Consider the following 19,246-nt stretch of genomic DNA (forward strand, 5'->3'; position numbering starts at 1 on the left):
GGATCAGGAGCACGAACCTCTATACAAAGGGCGGCAGAGCGGTTACGAAATGTGCTCATTTTTCGTCACTAAGAACGTGCATTTTTAAAGTGCATAGATCCCTGATGATAACGGAGTTGTTTAATAATGGGCGGTTGAAGATACTATTACGTTAGGGACCTGGAAGAAAGTAGTTAACGCTATTGTCACAGAAGCAATGGGGGGAGGAAAGGTTTGTGTCCAGTTTTGGGCAAAAACTTCTAAGTTCCACCCCGCCTTCTGATGGATGCTTTTTTGATGGGGCTCGTTTTGCAAAACTCAACAGATTAGGCGTGTTGTGTAGTGGAATGATTTGGAGCGTCTAAGCCGTGGCACCCTACTTAACCCCCCCATCTCCAGTTATCCCAATGGACCGACCCCAAGGGGGCATTTCCGCCGAAGTCCGGGGCTGTAAAAAATTAAGTGAGAAGAGCCGCGCTAAAGCCAAGCGTCGTCGTCACCCCAGGTACTGCGCTGATGCGCTGCGGGCCGACCAGGTGCGCCCGCCGGGGCGTCTTCTCCTACGCAGGAAGGGCCACGCCGGGAGAGGCAGGCAACAAGGGCAAGGCGGGAGGCCGGAAGGTCACCCTGTCCCCGGCGGGGCGGGCGCGGCCCAGCCTCACTTCCCGGGCACGTTCGGGCGGGGCGATTGCAGGGAACGGGGCGGGGAGGCGACAGTCCCCGGCTCCGCCGCGCGCCAGCCCGCCTTCGCTGCCCGGAGGCGCCGCAGGCCTGGGTTCCCGGACAGCTGAGCCCGAGCGCCGCCTCCCGAAAGGTGAAGGCGGCCCGGGGAGGCGGGGACGGCGACGGGGGCGGGGGCCGCGGGCGGTCTCCCGACGGCTGTCGCGGGGCCAGCCCAAAGCCCCCGATCCTCGGTAGCTGCGCTTCCCGCGCGGGGCGCCGGAGTAGGGCGGGCCAAGCTGGCCTGCGGCCGCGGCGGGACGAAGGGCTAGCGAAGCACCCCCGAGCGGGCCCAGGCGCCGGAGGCCGGGGGGCGCCACGCTGCAACTTCTCTTTGGAAGCCCCGACACGAGCCCCGGCCCGCGCGCGCGCTCCCCCACGGCCACGCGCGCACCCTGCCGCCCGCACCCCCGCGCGCCCTCCGTCTATTTTTTCCTCTTCCTTTCATCCTCACGCTCTAAAATAGGTCAAGGGGTGGAAGTTACACCTGGTGCAGCCCTCGGCTCTGATGCAAAAGCAGCTTTTGCCCCTGGCTGCGGGACAGCGCTGTGACTACTCGCATCGGGAGAGCTGCTGCCATTCGCCACACCGTGCAGAAAGCGCCGGCGACCCGAGCACTGACAATGGTCTGCATAGGGGAGCGGAGAGAAGCTTCTGTTCCGCCCTAGATCCGCTGCCTCGGCGCCCGCCCGCATGGAGGAGGGGGCGCGACAGGTCGTCTAGCGCGTGCCCCGGAGCCCGCGCCCGGGTCTGGCCGCCTGGGTGAGTTCCTGCTCGTCCCCTGCCTTTCCAGTAGCCCGGGGTGGCTGTTTACCTTGCAAACTTAGATACGATCAAAACAGGCGAGACAGCCATGCAGTAAGGGATTACGGGATGTGCTTTGGGTGTGAGATTGGATAAATCAGAATTCAGAGATAAAGGACATGTCTAGTGCCTTAAAGGTTAAAATGGATTCGTATTTTTTCATGGAGTGCACTTGTATCTTTCCCTGGGGAACTGATCTTTAATTAGTAAGAGGCAAAGAACTAAGATAACTTGAGGCCAGAAAGTTTTCAAAGCTCACGATGAAAATACAGTTTAAGAAGGAATGCCAAAATAGGAAGGTAAGGATTTGTATGATATTACTTGCTATGTGTGGGGTTTTTTGTTGTTGTTGTTTGACGGAGTCTCTCTCTGTCACCCAGGCTGGAGTGCAATGGCACGATCTCGGCTCACTGCAACCTCCGCCTCCCGGGTTCAAGCAATTCCCCTGCCTCAGTCTTCTGAGTAGCTGGGATTACAGGCAACCGCCACCATGCCTGGCTAATTTTTGTATTTTTACTAGAGACGGGGTTTCACCATGTTGGTCAGGCTGGTCTCGAACTCCTGACCTCGTGATCCGCCTGCCTCGGCCTCCCAAAGTGCTGGGATTACAGGCGTGAGCCACCGGGCCCGGCTGATTCTTTTCATAGTACTTGGGTTCTTTGTGATAAATGATGTGAGCCCACAATGCTCTATGTAGAAAGAAGATAAGGCTGTAAACGTCTACTTGCAGAGCTTTATGTTAGGTGGTAGGCATGAATTTAAATGTACATTGAAAATTTAGTGTGTAGAAAGAGCTAAAATATATCTATATTGTTTTGAGGTTAAGATTATTGGTAATATTACAGCTAACCATTGGCATTTCACCCTGTTTCAGCAATTAAAAGTGCTATTATTCATGTGACATCTGCAAATGGAAGCCTTTATTTTTCTATTTTTTATTATTTATTTGTTTGTTTGTTTATGTTTGAGATGGAGCCTCACTCTATCGCCTAGGCTGGGGTGCAGTGGTGCGATCTTGGCTCACTACAACCTCCGTCTCCCGAGTTCAACCGATTCTCCTGCCTCAGCCTCCCCAGTAGCTGGGATTACAGGTGCAAACCACCATGCCCAGCTAATTTTTTTGTGTTTTTAGTAGAGAGGGGGATTTCACCTTGTTGGCCAGGCTGGTCTTGAACTCCTGACCTCAAATGATCCACCCACCTTGGAAGCCTTTATCTTTTAGCTAACGAATGGTTAACTTGTTTGAAGTTTGGGGAAGGCAGAGTTAGAACTTTCTCTGTCCTTGATGGCTGGCTGAGAATACAGGGTAAAGAACTGTCCAGTGTTGTGAGTGGTGCCTTAGAGTTGCTCATAGCAAGAAAATCACTTGGGAGGATGGAAGTGGCTCTCAGATGGTCATTGGTTACCTATAACTTATTTAAAGAAGACCTTGAGAAGTTGGGACATATCTTGTCACTGAGGAAATTGTGCCAAAGAACTGCTGCTTTATTAACGCATTTCATCAGATTTGAAAAGAGAGCTCTGTATACACTCTTTTTCTAACTCCAAAGAAATTTTGTTTCTAGAAAGATTCAAATTACCGTAATGATGTTCTTTGGAAATGTGCCTTTTTGCATGTATATCTTAATATGGATAAAGTTCCAAGGTAGTTCAAAGGTTTTAATAAAATTTTACTTACCAGAGTGATGTGAAATTGGGAATACCCTGTGTGAATGGTTAACTCTGCCTTAAATTGGAAGGTCAATGGGAGTGGGGATCTTCCCAGTAAATCTTAAATCTCTGTGTATGTGTATCTCTGACAGCCAAATCTTACTGGAGATTGCAAGGGTTGTAAAGAAGAGACCAGACCTTATAGTATTTCTGATAGGTGGATATGTGGATGCTTAAATGCATTTCACTTGTAAAGAATTTATATGCTCCTTTAGAGAACTAGTCTCCAAAATTTGAAACACATTTATGAAGAATGCTCTATCATTGCTTTGAAGAAGACACAAGCAAGACATATTTGGCACTATACAGGCTCATAATGTTGAGAGCAAAATGCAATTAAATGCCTCTGTTTACTACATGTCACTGTTCTCATTTGTATTTTTAAACAGGAATTGAGTGAAAGCTCTCATTGCAGTTAAGCCCCTGGTATAATGCATTATTGAAATTAGGCTGTCAGCACTTGTCTGTGCAATCTTATGTTTTTACTCGTAGATAAATTAGGAATTCTTCTGAAAAGAATGGCATGAAAGCATTAAGATAACTGGAGAATTCATTTAAGGACAGACTGAAGAGTGATGCCAAATGGCCATTTAAATGTCCTTCAGCTTTTGTGACTCACTTCTTTTGATGCCGTAAAGAAAGTACATTGCATAGAACTCCTAGCTGAGACATCTTCAAAAAGAGTTAACATCATTCATTTTGGATACTCACTTCTCATCCAGAGAAACTTCTAACCACTCAAAGAAGACATTTTAAGAGTTTGAACTAGATCACCTGGATTAAAAAGCCCAGCTCTGAGCCATTTCCTTGTCTGTGAAATGGAGATAATGACACCTCCCCAGGTGGCTGTGGGGAGCAAATGAATAGGTGTAAATGCTGAGTACACAGTTGGCACATTGTGAGCAGTCATAAAGAGGGGTTTATAATAAGAAGTAGGAGTGTGTTGACTAAATATCATCTCCTGGAGGCTGCAGAGAGGTTGCTGCCTAATTGACTCTAGAACTGAGTATTTGAGTCACTGGTTTAATCCCCCATCTGGGTATACTGAATATACTGCTAGTATACTCCTATAGCATAGAGTATAGAATATGCTGTACTCTTAGTAATCAGTGTCCTTTGGGAGCCAGAGGCTGTCACACTTGCATCTCCTCCACCCTAGACAGGCCTTTGACTCAGCTAGGTTAAAGAAGTAACCTGTGGTTGTTTTTAGAGATGATGATGAGGTGGTAGGGGGAGGAGGGCACTTGAGGAGTTTGGTGTATGGTCGTCTTCACACATATGTGTGTTTTTATTTTCTTTGCCTTTCCCTGTTCCCTCCTATCCTCCCTTCTTTTCTCTCTAGGGGTCCCGATCATTATTTCCCAGCCTTTGTTAATATGTCTCGGCATCAACCCTAAGCCCTAAAGGGTTGTTAGTCCTGATTTGGGTAGTCCTGGAAGGTGCAGCCTATGAACTTCTTGTTCTTAAAGGTGTAACTGCGAATGTCAAATAGGCACAACCTTTGCCACTTCCATGGTTCTTCTGGGGTGTTACGTCCCATTTTGCTGTATCGAATGTGCTCATTTCTACCTTCTCTTTCTTCTCTGTTAGGTTACAGATAATGGAAACTATCCTAACTATTTCGAGCAGGAAGGGGTTGAATATGAGAATTAGATGCTCACAAGAAGGTTGGAATGAAGGTTGCAGCTGAAAGTAGAGGAGGGGACCTGGCCTGAGCCTCATGCGTTGGCTCCCAGGCAGCAAGCTTAATGGGCCCCCAGGGTTGCTGCTGTCATTGCTGCAGCCTGGGGGCTGGGAATCAGAACCACCACTAGAACTGCTAACATCAAGGGTGCACCTTTTGGGCTGTGTTCCATTGATCAGAGAGGCAGCTGCAAAATGCCTCTCCACACTAGGAAGCTGGTGACTGAACATTGCTACCAACAACAAAAACAAGAAAGCAAATGTTTTCCTTAGATGCTCTCCACTTTCCTTCTTATGCTGCTCATCTCCCTGGAGGAACACTGTGCCCAGAACCCTAGCTGCAAGGGACTCTGGGAAATGCAGCTTATAGGTTTCTAGCCTCAAAGGTAGAGGGATGCACACTTGAAGGAGATAGGAGTGAATGTTCTGTGACAATCCATCATGCCTAACACATATCTAAAATATATTTCATCCGAGATTTGGCTAGAATATTTATTTTTAAAGTTGGTAGAGGTTGACTTTGGAAAGGTAAGAGGATATGTTGTAAAAATTTTTTAAAGGAGCTAGTTGCTAACCAGTTACCTTTTCAAACAGATGGATGTTATCGTTTTGCAGCTGAAATTGCTGGAAAAAGCATCAAGCAAATGAATAACTAAAAATTACCAAGTGCCTGCCTCTGCATATGGTACTAATTGAATGGAAATAATGTTCCTTAGGTTTGATTTCATAATCAAGGTAAAATATTAGGAAAATGATTTTTTAAAAATTATTTTTCCTTCTCAAAGCCACAGATAGTCTACCCATTTAATGAACCACAATACAAAGGAAGAAAGTAATGTGCTAAGAGAGAAATAATAGCACCTGGCTTGTTAGTTCTTTCATTAGATGAATTATCTGTGTTTTTCCCGAATCTTTGTCTCCCCTGTAACTTTCAGCATGCTCATTTTAAGGATTACAGAAATAGACATGACTTGTTTATTGGAGAATAGCATAAGAGTGTGCTTGAATTCATTTTAATTACTTATTTCATACCCTGGTGCTTGTCAGATTCCTTTTTTTCCAAACTATTGAAGTAGATATAATTGGATCTCTTCTATTTTTAAGCAATAAATTACCAGTTTATTTGCACTCACAAATTACATTAGTACATCAAGGGATGGTCTTGATTATTGAACAAAATTTTGTTATATTTACCTCTGATATTTGGAGTTGGAAAATGAGAGAAAATATTCTTCCAGGGAGTGGATAACAATAAGGTTATGATAGTATGGTACTTTTATTATAAGTGCAGAACAGTAGCTTACTCGAAGAGAAAGTGGTGTATGCTCTCATGGTGAGGTGGAAGATGGAAGTAATTGAAACATGAACATGTTTCTGATTTCAAAGAATATTTGTTGATATTTTTAACAGCAACAAAAAGGTAGCCAAGAGAGGCAAGAAGTAGCAACTGTCTGGGCCCGTGTCTTTGTCTTCTCTGTTCCCTTTAACACAGAGCTGGTGAAGTAGGTGAGCTTGATAAATGTTAGAGAGTTTTAGTGTTTAGAGAAATAATGTGTTTATAAGAAATGAGGACTGGTCTTGGTGCTCTAATCAGTGTTCAGAAAGTAATCAGAAGCCTTTAAAATTTTATCAGAGCCTGTAACATTCCATGGGACATCAAATTTATGATTAGAGTAATTAAAAAAAATACAGGTACATTCTCAATGTTAAGACATTTGCATACAAAGATGGTAATTCAATGACTTAATACAATTATGAAATAGATCTAGGGTGATCAGATGACTTATTGTTCAAGCCAGGACACTTTTGAGAGTGAAGAGGGAATGATTAGTGATTGCCCTGAATACAGAAGCATAAATGGAGACTGCCTCAGCAAACCTAGGGGTGACCAGGACTTAATGGTCACTCAAGATTAAGATGCTAGTATTATAGCTTGATTGCATTAACTGCAACATTGATTTTTAAAAATTGTGATAAAATATGCATAGAATTTTGTATTTTGCATAGAATGAAGTGTACTATTTTAACTGTTTTTTGAGTGTACAGTTCAGTGACATTTATTTTCACATTGTTGTGCAACTATCGCTGCCATCCATCTCCAGAACGTTTTTATCTTCTCAAAGTGGAACTCCATACCCATTAAACCATAACTCCCCATCCCTACTCCTCACAGTACCTTTTTGTTGCTGTTAAAAATATCAATAAGGGATTCCACTTATATAGTATATTAGTCCGTTTTCACCCTGCTGATAAAGACATACCCGAGACTGGGTGATTTATAAAGAAAAAGGTTTTTTGTCCTTTTGTGATTAATTTATTCCATGTAGTATAATATTTTCAAGGTTCATCCATGTTATAGTGTATATCAGAATCTCCTTTCTTTTTAAGGCTGAATAATATCCCATTGTTTACGCCACATTATGCTTATCCATTCAGCTGCAGTTTGGATACATGGCTTGCCTCCACCTTTTGCCTGTTGTGCATAATGCTGCCGTGAACGTGAGTGTACAGATATCTCTTAGAGTCCCTGCTTTCAGTTCTTTTAGGTATGTACCCAAGTATTGGTTTTTAAATGAAGAAATTAAAAATGGAAGGAAAAGAAAAGCATTCTTTTCTTCTGTAAGATATTTCTGATCCTGTTTCTCCAGCATAGTACTGCATCAGATTGGTGCCCAGCTATGCCTCTGTAGGGTTCATCAGAAGAAGCAGGTAATCAAACTACCTGCTGAAAAAAGCACCCGAGATCTTAAATTTCATCTCCATACAAGAAAGGAAGCTAGTTTTTCTGTCACAACTACCATGATGCATTTACCACAGAGGTATGTCTCTAAATGAACAAGGCTAGCATCTAGAACGTCAGAATCTGAACAAAGTGAATGATGGCCTTCAGTAGCACAAAGAACCAGCATGAGATTGAACAAAAGAATTCTCCATGTGACATATACACCATGGAACACTATGCAGCCGTAAAAAAGGATGAGTTCCTGTGCTTTGTGGGGACATGGATGAAGCTGGAAACCATCATTCTCAGCAAACTTTCACAAGGTCAGAAAACCAAACACCACATGTTCTCATTCGTAGGTGGGAATTGAACAATGAGAACACTTGGACACAGGAAGGAGAACATCACACACTGGGGCTTGTCAGGGGTCGGGGGCTGGGGGAGGGATAGCATTAGGAGAAATATCTAATGTAAATGACAAGTTGATGGGTGCAGCAAACCAACATGGCACATGTATACCTATGTAACAAACCTGCATGTTGTGCACATGTACCCTAGAACTTAAAGTATAATAATAATAATAAAAAGAATTCTTCATTTGACCAAGAACATCTTTGTAACACAGGGGACCATGAACTTCCTGGGTGAAAGGGAACAGGTCTAACAACTACAGGTTGAGCATCCCTAACCTGAAAATCCAAAATTTGAAATGCTCCAGTATCCAAAAATTTTTGAGCACTAATATGATATGCCACAAGTGGAAAAATCCCACACCTGACTTCACTTGACAGATTGCGGTCAAAACGCAGTCCAAACTTTGTTTCATGCATACAATTATTTCAAAAGATTGTATAAAATTACCTTCAGCTATGTGTATATAAATCATAAATGTATGTTGTGTTTATGTCCATGCAAATATGCCATAATTGGAAACACTTCTGGTCCCAAGCATTTGTATTTTCCTCTCCTCTCCTTTCCTTTTTCCTTTCTTTTTTTTTTTTTTGACAGAGTCTTGCTCTGTTGCCCAGGCTGGAGTGCACTGGCACCATCATGGCTCATTGGAACCTCAACCTCCTGGGCTCAAATGACCCTCCTGCCTCAGCCGCCCAAGTAGCTGGGACTACAGGTTCACGCCACTACACCTAACTAATTTTGTTTAGTTTTTGAGTATACTAGGTCTCACAAAAAGTCTGCTTTGCCCAGGCTGGTCTTGAACTCCTAGGCTCAAGCGATCCTTCCACCTCAGCTTCCCCAAGTGCTGGGATTACAAACGTGAGCCACCATGCCTGGCCTGGTCCCAAAGGTTTCGGAAAAGGAATACTTAATCTGCTTCTCTTGATTTGGAAGCTGAGATGAAAGGAGACAGGCTACAGCAGAATAGGGAGCTTCCAGGTACCCAGAAAAGTATTCTTCCTTTGGCTGTGGAAGTAGACACCTGAATGCCAGTGTCAAGAACATACGTGCAGCTGATCTCAATTCAGACAATCCCTTTATGGAAGTGGAGACATCAAATTGCAACTCTTCATTGGAAGTTTTAAGTAACACAATTTCCACTGGAGCTTTGCAGTCCTGGAAAGTAATGTCCATGCGTCTGGGACAAATAAGGAGTTGCTGCATTTACTATATGGGAATTGCTCCCCCTGTTTAATTCTCTGAGCCAGTTTTGGCACTCTAAGGAGTCAACAGAGGAAATCTCATTTTTAGTGGCAGCCTTAAGGGAAATAGTTACATTTCAGTCACTAGTAGTAACCAAGCTTAAGAAAATACATCTGCAGAAGCTACCTGACAATCAGAAATGGTAGCTGAGAACCAAACAGGTATTAAGGAGCCTTCAGAAAAATGGAGCCCACGGAGTATCTTACGGCAGCCCAGAATCGACAGTGTTCCCAGGCCTGCTCTCCTTGGACTGTACCTGTATCGGTGAAGACTGAAAAATGAACAGGCAACTCCACACAGAAACCTGCACACAAATGTCTGTAGCCGCTTTGTTCCTAATTGCCAAAAACTGGAAGCAACCAAGATGTCCTTCAATAGGTGAATGGATAAAGAAATTGTAGTATATCCTTACAATGGAATATTATTTAGTGATTAAAAAGAAATGATTTTTCAAGTCACAAAAAGACACGGTGGAACCCTAAATGCATATTACTAAGTAAAAGAAGCCAGTGTGAAGAAGCCTAAATGCTATGTGATTCCAGCTAATTGACATATGGAAAGGCAAAACTCTAGAGACTGTAAAAAGATCAGTGGTTGCCATGGGTTGAGTGTGGGGGTAAGAGAAGAATAGGTTAAACACCAGGGATTTGTAGGGCAATAAAACTAGGCCGGGCCCGGTGGCTCACACCTATAATCCCCGCACTTTGGGAGGCCAAAGTGGGTGGATCACGAGGTCAAGAGATCTAGACCATCCTGGCCAACGTAGTGAAACCTTGTCTCTACTAAAAATACAAAAATTAGCTGGGCGTGGTGGTGCGTGCTTGTAGTCCCAGCTACTCCGGTGGCTGAGGCAGGAGAATCGCTTGAACCCGGGAAGTGGAGGTTGCAGTGAGCCGAGATTGCGCCACTGCACTCCAGCCTGGTGACAGAGTGAGACTCCATCTCAAAACAAACAAACAAACAAAAAACTACTCTGTGTGATATGGTAGTGGTGGATATGTGACATTGTGCATTTGGCAAAACACAAAGAACTGTCTAATACAAAGAATTAATCCTAATACAGCCTATGAATGTTAGTTAATAATAAATATCAATAGTGGTTCATCAGTTGTAACCCAAGTACCACACCAATGCAATATTTTAATTTAAAAACATCATATTTTTTTTAAAGTTAAGAAATCCCTCACTTGATGCTAGCATAGGAGTTGTAGAAAACATTACCTTCGGCCGGGCACGGTGGCTCATGCCTGTAATCCCAGCACTTTGGGAGGCCGAGGTGGGCGGATCATGAGGTCAGGAGATGGAGACCATCTTGGCTAACACAGTGAAACCCCGTCTCTACTAAAAATACACAAAATTAGCTGGGCGTGGTGGTGGGCGCCTGTAGTCCCAGCTACTTGGGAGGCTGAGGCAGGAGAATGGCATGAACCCGGGAGGCGGAGCTTGCAGTGAGCCGAGATCACGCCACTGCACTCCAGCCTGGGTGACAGAGCGAGACTCCATCTCAAAAAAAAAAAAAAAAAAAAAGAAGAAAACGTTACCTTCAGGGATCCAAGTGATGGCAGGTCAAATGGTAGGCTACATAGCTCCAAGTCAAGAGAATTAACAAAACAGAGCAGCTCTGTTGCCTTAATCCCAGAGGAAACATCTAATCAGCTACACTGCACCTTCAGTGCAGACATTTCACCCAGGCTTTTAGCAGGCGAGGAGAATATATTCAATCAGACTTCTCAGCAGACCACTTCCTTGCCATCCAGTTTCATATTGGTTAAAGACTTGGGTCAGAGACCACAGAATCCATTAACAGACACACCTGAAACCAGAGAGAATGCCAGCCCTGAAGCTGCAATGCCAACCATCCACAAGTTTCTCCAACCTTCTACCATTAGTGTTTTGTCCTACATACATGGACTGGATTCTCCATGCTAGCTTTCCTCTGCAGGAAGCTCCTGGGGCTATGCATTGAGTTGGCAGAAATGCAGTCCTTGATATTCTTGCTTTGCTAGGACACCATCATAACTATGGAAAAATGGGCTTCATCATATGCCATTCCCTTCAAAAAGCTGTGTAGACACACCCATACATATACATTATGTGTAGAAACCTACATGCAGAATGTTGAGTTAGATAATTTTAACGATTTTTGTCAGCCAAAATAATTTATGATCTCTTGTCTGATAGTTTATCTACTTGTTAAAATGTGAGCCTTTTAAAATGTGTTGGCAGTATGTGCATACAGAAGATTTTTGTTCTCCTTAAGATGATGTGTTCTGGCATAAAATTTTTTTTTGTTTGTTTTTTGTTTTTTGTTTTTGATAGGGTTCCCCTCTATCACCCAGGCTGGAGTGCAGTGGTGTGATCTTGGCTCATTGCAACCTCTGCCTCCTGGGTTCAAGCGATCCTCGTACCTCAGCCCCCCAAGTAGCTGGGACTACAGGTGTGTGCCACTACACCCAGCTAATTTTTATATTTTTTGTAGAGACGGGGTCTCGCTATGTTGTCCAGGCTGGTCTGGGACTCCTGAGCTCAAGTGATCTGCCCACCTCGCCCTCCCAAAGTACTGAGATTATAGGCATGAGCCACTGCGCCTGGCCAGATTGATGGTTTTATGTGTAGCATACCACTTTAGAATGAAAGTGAATCTTTGAAAAGCAGAACGTACTAGAAATCCTACCACTGGCGCAGCTAACAGCTGACTGACTTCACGCTGTGGCTGTGTTTGTGCTATAGACGAGGTAGGGCTTGTCAACTCAATTGTCAAGTTAAAAACTTGTAGCCACATGATTTGGGGGTTTGAATTCTTCCCAGTCCGCTGAGTATTATGATTTATCCATTAAAGCAGGAAATTCAAGAATAATTGAATAACTAAAAAATGGAGGAAAAATTATGTTATATTTTTACATGGAGCTTTTTATTACAGGTAAATAGTAATCACTAAACCATGTATACTGGCAGCTGGGCGTGGTGGCTCACTCCTGTAATCCCAGCACTTTGGGAGGCCAAGGTGGGCGGTTCATGAGGTCAGGAGTTTGAGACCAGCTGGCCAATATAGTGAAACACCGTCTCTACTTTAAAAATTCAAAAATTAGCCTGGTGTGGTGGCATGCGTCTGTAATCCCCGCTACTCGGGAGGCTGAGGCAGGAGAATCGCTTGAACCTGGGAGGTAGAGGTTGCAGTGAGCCAAGATTGCGCCACTGCACTCCAGCCTGGGAGACAGAGTGAGACTTTGTCACAAAGACAAAACAAAACAGAAAAACACATGTATACTGACAGGACACAGTGGCTCATGCCCGTAATCCTAGTGTTTTGGGAGGCAGAGCCAGGCAGATCGCTTGAGCCCAGGAATTCAAGGCCAGCCTGGGCAACATGGTGAAACCCCGTCTGTACAAAAACAAAAATTAGCCTGGCGGTGGTGGAGTGTGCCTGTAGTTCTAGCTACTCGGGAGGCTGAGCAGAGAGGATTGCTTGAGCCTTGGAGGTCAATGCTGTGATGAGCCATGATTGCACCACTGCACTCCAGCCTGCGCAGCAGAAGAAGACTCTGTCTCAAACAAACAAAAATGTATACAAGTTTTTTAAAACCTTGTGCAATGGCTACTTTCATTTAAGCTGTGCCTGAGTAGCTCCTGTTTTCTGTTTATTTAAACTAGACTGCAGCGTGGCATGATAGATCTGTGGACATGTGGAATCAGTCCATATGGGTTCTAGTCCTTGCTCCTCAAGAAACTAGTGATACTGTTTCCATACTGGTTGATTCCCAAATATTTATAAATGACACCAATCGCATCAGCTTTGGTTTTGTAATCCATTCACTTGTTTTTGACTCTGGTCTTCTCGTACATGAACTGTGTAACTTCTCATTTTCTAACAATTTAGGATGCCCTAAAACAGAGATTTTATGATCAAGGTAGAATATTGGCTTTTCTAAGGAAACTCAAAAAGGCTCGTGTCATTATTGTGACATTAGTTTTGTTATTTTAAAGCTATTTTTCAAAAATATTGTATTTCATCTTTTTGAAAAACATTATTTTACATTTCAATATCATTGACGTGGGGTACATCCTACAGTTGATAATACATCCTCATCTTTCTTGGCAATAAGTAAAATAGTTGTGTATTTTACAGAATAGATGGCCTCCTAGCTTCTGTGAAATGTTTGATAGCCACTTACCAGAACATTTCCATCCTGCCGCAGGAACTTCAGGTCGAATGCTTTGTCTTATATATTTTGTAATTTTAAATTTAGAGCCAGAGTTCTGTATTCCCATTTAATTTGTTTTTTACTTTTAAAGCAGTTTATGATAGAACTCCTTGAGGTTAAAAAATAGTATTTGTAGTTTTTAACTCTAAATAATAGACTGCTTTTTGTTTGTTTTTGCTTGTTCGTTTGTTTTTGAGACGGGGTCTCTCTCTGTCACTCAGGCTGGAGTGCAGTGGCACAATCACAGCTCATTGTAGCCTCAAACTCCCGGGCTCAAGTGATCTTCCCTCCTTATCCTCCTGAGTAACTTGGACTATAAGCATGCCACCACACCAGGCTAATGTTTTTGTTTGTTTGTTTGTAAAGATGGGGTGTCACTATGATGCCTAGGCTGGTCTCAAACTCCTGGCCTCAAATGATCCTCCCACTTCGGCCTCCCAAAGTGCTGGGATTACAGGTGTGAGCCATGTGCTTGGTTCAGAGATAAGACTGTTTTCTTACACACAGGCTTATCTCTGAAAAAACAAACACAGTCATAAAATGGAATATGAAAACCGAAAAAATTAAATTTTCCGAAACAGTCTGGTTTATTCTGGTCACAGACTTAATAACCCCTCCCACTAGGAGAAGTATAATTTGCTGCCACAGGAAAGCTTAAAATGTCAAACACATTCTTATAAAATACAGTGCAAGCTGCCTGCAAATGAGGCCATTCTTTCAACTGGTGTTATTCCCTACTTCAGTGCAGTTTTCATAATTGTGGCACTTACTCAGAACCAAAAGCCTCTGTGTGTGATATAAACATTCAAGCCATATGGCTGAATTGGTTTTTGTAGGTATTAAGCAGGTGTGGATTCGGAGACTCTGGAGGGAACTACAAAATCCAAGCTATTGAGGAGCTCAGTTGGAAAGAAACAGAGCTAGCATCACAGTGAACACAGAGCATAGAGATGGTGGCAGGGAGATTTGGCTTAAAAGTAGAAGGCTGGCAATCAGAAGGCCAACTACTCAAGGGCTTAGCCGGAAGACATGGTGTGGCCAGCCTTCCCCCAGCATCCGGATCCCCATCCAGAACCAAGGTGGCCTGTGAGCTGTCAGTACAGGATGTCACCAAACTCATTAATCCAAAGCTGACCCGCCTGATGACCCGAAAGTCTTTTTCTTCATATTTTTGATAGGATCCCAAAAGGCTTAGTTGTCTGATTTTTTTTTTTTTTAAGCCCAAGGTAGACTACAAGCAGGAAATTAGAAAGTGGAGGAGCTTGTGGAGACAGGCACAATGAGAGTGAGAAGTGGCAGCCGACAGCAAGGTGGGGCAGGCTGGGGCACAGCGACTCACGCCTGTAATCCCAGCATGTGGGGAGACTGAGGCAGGCAGATTGCATGAGCTCAGTAGTTCAAGACCAGCCTGGGCAACATGGCAAAACCCCATCTCTACTAAATATACAAAAATCAGCCAGGTGTGGTGGCGGGCACCTGTAGTTCCAGCTACTTGGGAGGCTGAGGCAGGAGAACCACTTGAACCTGGGAGGCGGAAGTAGTAGTGAGCCAAGATAGTGCCACTGCACCCCAGCCTGGGTGACAGAGCAAGACTCTGTCTCAAAAAGAAAAAAAGAAAAAAAAAAGAAGCACTCCATGGCCAGGCGTGGTGATGTACGCCTATAATCCGAGCACTTTGGGAGACCAAGGTAGAAGGATCACTTGAGCCCAGGAGTTCAAGACCAGCCTGGGCAACATAGTAAGACCCCCCCATCTCTACAGAAAGTAAAAAAAACAGTAGCCTGGCATGGTGGCCGATACCTGTGGTCCCAGCTACTCAGGAGCTACTGCTCTCCAGCCTCGGTGACAGAGTGAGACCTTGTCTCTGTGCTCAGGGTGGGGGCAGGGGGAAGAAATACTCCAAACAAATACAGCCATGTGCCATTTAGTGTGGATGCAGACACTTTGTTAACCCTGGAAAGCATTGCTACTGTATAATACTTTGTCATCTTTATTGATAACCCCTATGTTATCAATAAAGATGTGTTATTTACAAGGTAGACATTGCTGTTCTGTAATACTTTGTCATAATTAGCTCCTATGTTACCAATAAAAAATGTGTTACTTATAGACTATTTAGGTAGACATAAAAGCATGTGTTGGAAAGATTTCCGTGATAATACAGCTATTTCTATTGTTTAGCCATATGGCACAGCATTTATTTAAATTGGTCTAAATTTTTAGTTCAGTGCCCATTTATTTAGCCTGGGACTTCTTTGATTAATACAGGAGATGGCAAGCATGAATACCATCCAATGTATGAGAGTAAGAAGTGGATGCTGTGGGAACTCACAGAGCACCCTCATTTCTAGCACATAGGGTTAGGGGAACCATCCTGTTCAAGATGGGACCTGAGCTTCGTAGGGTTTGTTGAGGAGCTGGGTGCGGGGAAGTCTACAGGCCTTGTTTTCCCAGAGGAGCAAAAAAATAGGCTTTACCACATTCTTATTGCCTTGCTTCCATTTTACAGTGTCCCTTTCCATGTTTACATTATGAGATTATAATCCAAAAGCATTTTAGGGCTAGGTAGTACTCTAGTACTCACCTTCCTTACAGACACCGACAGTGAATACTCCCAAGGTGTGGGAAGGATAGGTAATGACATTCTAGGTATTTTTTAACAGTACACAAAATTCAAATTGAGAAGCAGAAATGTTTTACAAGTTTCATGTCCAAACAAGACATATCTTTAGGATCCTGGGTAAGTCATCTCCTGAATTTGTTCTCTTTCTGAAATATCATCCAAAGATATGCAGAATGTCCAGAAATCTTTGATCAGTTAAGTTAAATACCAGTGGGTTGAACAAAGGCATAGGTAAAAAGTCATCAAAGGTTTTAGGAACAAATGTATTTCATAGGACTAGACAGTGGCACAGCTGAGACTTGACCTTGGGACCATAGGTCTAGAAAAATCCTTTTCTGAGCTACTGCTCCATCCTATAGCTCCCCTACGAAGACTGAACCTCACCAGACCATAACGAAATGGCAGGGATGGTGACAACGATGATTTGTTTACCCCAGAGATTTTTCTTGGGTTAAAGTTGACATTAAAAAGGATGACATTCTCCAGTTACCATATGACCAACTCAGACCCTCTTCAATTAGATTGTTTTTAGCTTTTCTCCACCAATGAACTGATAATTAAATGCATCCTTTCTAATTAAAGCAGCTCCTTAACAATGGCAAAGCCTCCTGAGTTTTCAATTTTTCTTTTTAAGTGAGTAGTCACTTCCATAGCAGAATTATAATTACTCATCCACTTAGAATGTCAGGAGAGTATTAAATACATCTTTATGCATATAGTGATGGTCAGTATGAAAGTGGTCAGTGGGACAAAGCTTAACAAATGGGTTTTGAAGCATTGTTAACAGTTTAATTTTCCCATGTCTTTGGACAGGCTGAAGGTCCTTATTATATAGCTGCTAAAAAAGACAACAGTCTTCTAATTTGTTTACTTATTTACTTTTTGAGACAGGCTCTTGCTCTGTTGCCCAGGCTGGAGTGCAGTGGCACGATCTTGGCTCACTGCAACCTCCGCCTACTGGGCTCTCACCTCAGCCTCCTGAGCAGCTGGGACTACAGGCACACACCACCACACCCAGCTAATTCTTGCATTTTTAGTAGAGATGGGATTTCACCATGTTGCCCAGGCTGGTCTCAAACTCCTGGGCTTAAGCAGTCCACCCATCTCGATCTCTTTAAGTGCTGGGATTACAGATATGAGCCACCACCTGGCCAAAAGTGCTATTTTAAATGAAATACTGTTCAAGTAACAGAAGACATACATTTCAAGGGACTATAAAGTTCTACAGGAGTAAATGACTTTCTGGGCATGTGGCCTGTGTGATGGGGATGAGGTCAAGAAGAGTGAGGAAGCGGGTGGATCTTCCTGGTTTCCGTCCCTTTAATCTAGAAAGCCTCAGGCTTGTTGTTTCGTTGGAATTGCTGCAAAAGGAGACTTCTCCTTTCATAAACAGACATTATCCAGTGACAGACATTTTAGCAATTTCTGGTATATTTGTTGTGAAGAGCTACATAGTTTTAAATAAATTACCAAAATCCCTTAATGCTTTCTAATTGGAGGTCTGCATTTTAGTGGAATGCAATCAGGTTAACTGGAATCTTAAGAGAGTGACATTTGGAGGCATGAGCTGTCAGCCGACAGCCACGTGGACTCCAGGTTCAGCTCCCCACTCTGGGAGGAATCAGTCCTCAGGGTGGGAGGGACAGCCTGAGCAGCTGGCAGTCCAGAAGGCCCCTCCCTGAGTCGCGAGAGTGCACCCCTACCTCTCACAGGAGGTGTGGTCCTGTTTGACAAGGTCAGTTACTAGAAGAGGTGAAGTATGGTGGGTAGAGAGCCATGCTGTTCATTATCTACACAGGCCTGGCCTGACTCACCCCATGGAGAAGCAACACATTTGCAGGCCTTCAGCAGTGGTCACATAAGCCTGCTCTTACACATATTTATATAAAACCGAAAAGTGGGCTGGGTGCGGTGGCTCATGCCTGTAATCCCAGCACTTTGGGAGGGCAAGGCGGGTGGATCACCTGAGGTCAGGAGTTCGAGGCTAGCCTGATCAACATGGTGAAACCCCATCTCTACTAATAATACAAAATATTGGCCGGGCGTGGTAGCATGCACCTGTAATTCTAGCTATTCGGGAGGCTGAGGCAGGAGAATCACTTGGAAGGTGGAGATTGCAGTGAGCTGAGATTGCGCCACTGCACTCCAGCCTAGGCAAGAGAGTGAAACTGTGTCTAAAAACAAACAAACAAACAAACAAAAATACTGAAAGGCCCACCGTCTCTTGATTACACAGGTTTCCATCCATCCTAGTCTCTGGGGCAGTGCTAGCTACCTTTGTGCTCACAGAGGCCTGTAAATCTACCTTCCTATGTTTTTGTATTGTGTATATATATGTAAGTATACATATGGACCCAGTCACTCCTTTGCATCCAAAGGGGATTGGTTCCAGGACCCACTCTACCCCCACACCCCTGTACTAAAATTCGTGGATGCCCAACTCTGTGATATAAAAGGGCATAGTATTTGCATATAACCTGTGTATATTCTCCCATTATTTTAAATCATCTCTAAATTACTTGCAATAACCTAATACAATGTAAGTGCTAAGTAGTTGTAATAATGTATCTCTTATTTGTATTATTTTTTATTTTTTCCTAATATTTTTTCTTTTTTAAAAATTCTCTTTTTATTGTTTCTTTCTTCTTTTTTTAGAGACTGAGTCTCTCTCTATACCGCAGGCTGGAGTGTAGAGTGCACTGGTACAATCATGGCTCATTGCAGCCTCAAGTGCCTGGGCTCCAGGAATCCTCCCACCTAAGCCTCCCAAGTAGCTAGGACTACAGGCCTGCACCACCACACCCAGCTAATGTTTTAATTTTTTTTTTTTTTGTAGACCATGTGTAGGCCACATGGTCTTGCTATGTGGCCCAGGCTGGTCTCAAACTGACCTCAAGCCCTCCTCCCACCTCAGCTTCCCAAAATGCTGGAATTACAGGCATGATTCTGATTTTAAATATGTTTGATACACAGTTGCTCAGATTGGCCCATGTGGAACTCAGAAACAGAAGGCCAACCATGCGTAACGAGGCAGAACTTTTGGAGATCCTTGGTGACCTCATTATTGCTGAATAACCTTTAGCCCCTCTCCTGGTGATAACACCAATACCACTTGGTTTTCTTCCAGGTATGTGCAAAGTGTTTCAC

General features: G+C 43.6%; 1 protein-coding gene across 1 annotated transcript in view; it reads left to right on the top strand.

Annotated features, from left to right (window-relative positions):
* The first annotated feature begins 1,348 nt into the window (after positions 1 to 1,348).
* TRMT9B (tRNA methyltransferase 9B (putative)) overlaps positions 1,349 to 19,246 on the top strand; it is a 77,372-nt gene continuing 59,474 nt past the window's right edge. Inside the window, exons 1-2 of the mRNA XM_063709067.1 lie at positions 1,349 to 1,461; positions 4,804 to 19,226. The gene's annotated coding sequence lies outside the window, so the exon portion shown is untranslated. The remainder of the gene's footprint in view (positions 1,462 to 4,803; positions 19,227 to 19,246) is intronic.

Source organism: Gorilla gorilla, chromosome 7 (assembly GCF_029281585.2).
Source record: "Gorilla gorilla gorilla isolate KB3781 chromosome 7, NHGRI_mGorGor1-v2.1_pri, whole genome shotgun sequence".
In the NCBI taxonomy this organism is placed as follows: domain Eukaryota; kingdom Metazoa; phylum Chordata; class Mammalia; order Primates; family Hominidae; genus Gorilla; species Gorilla gorilla.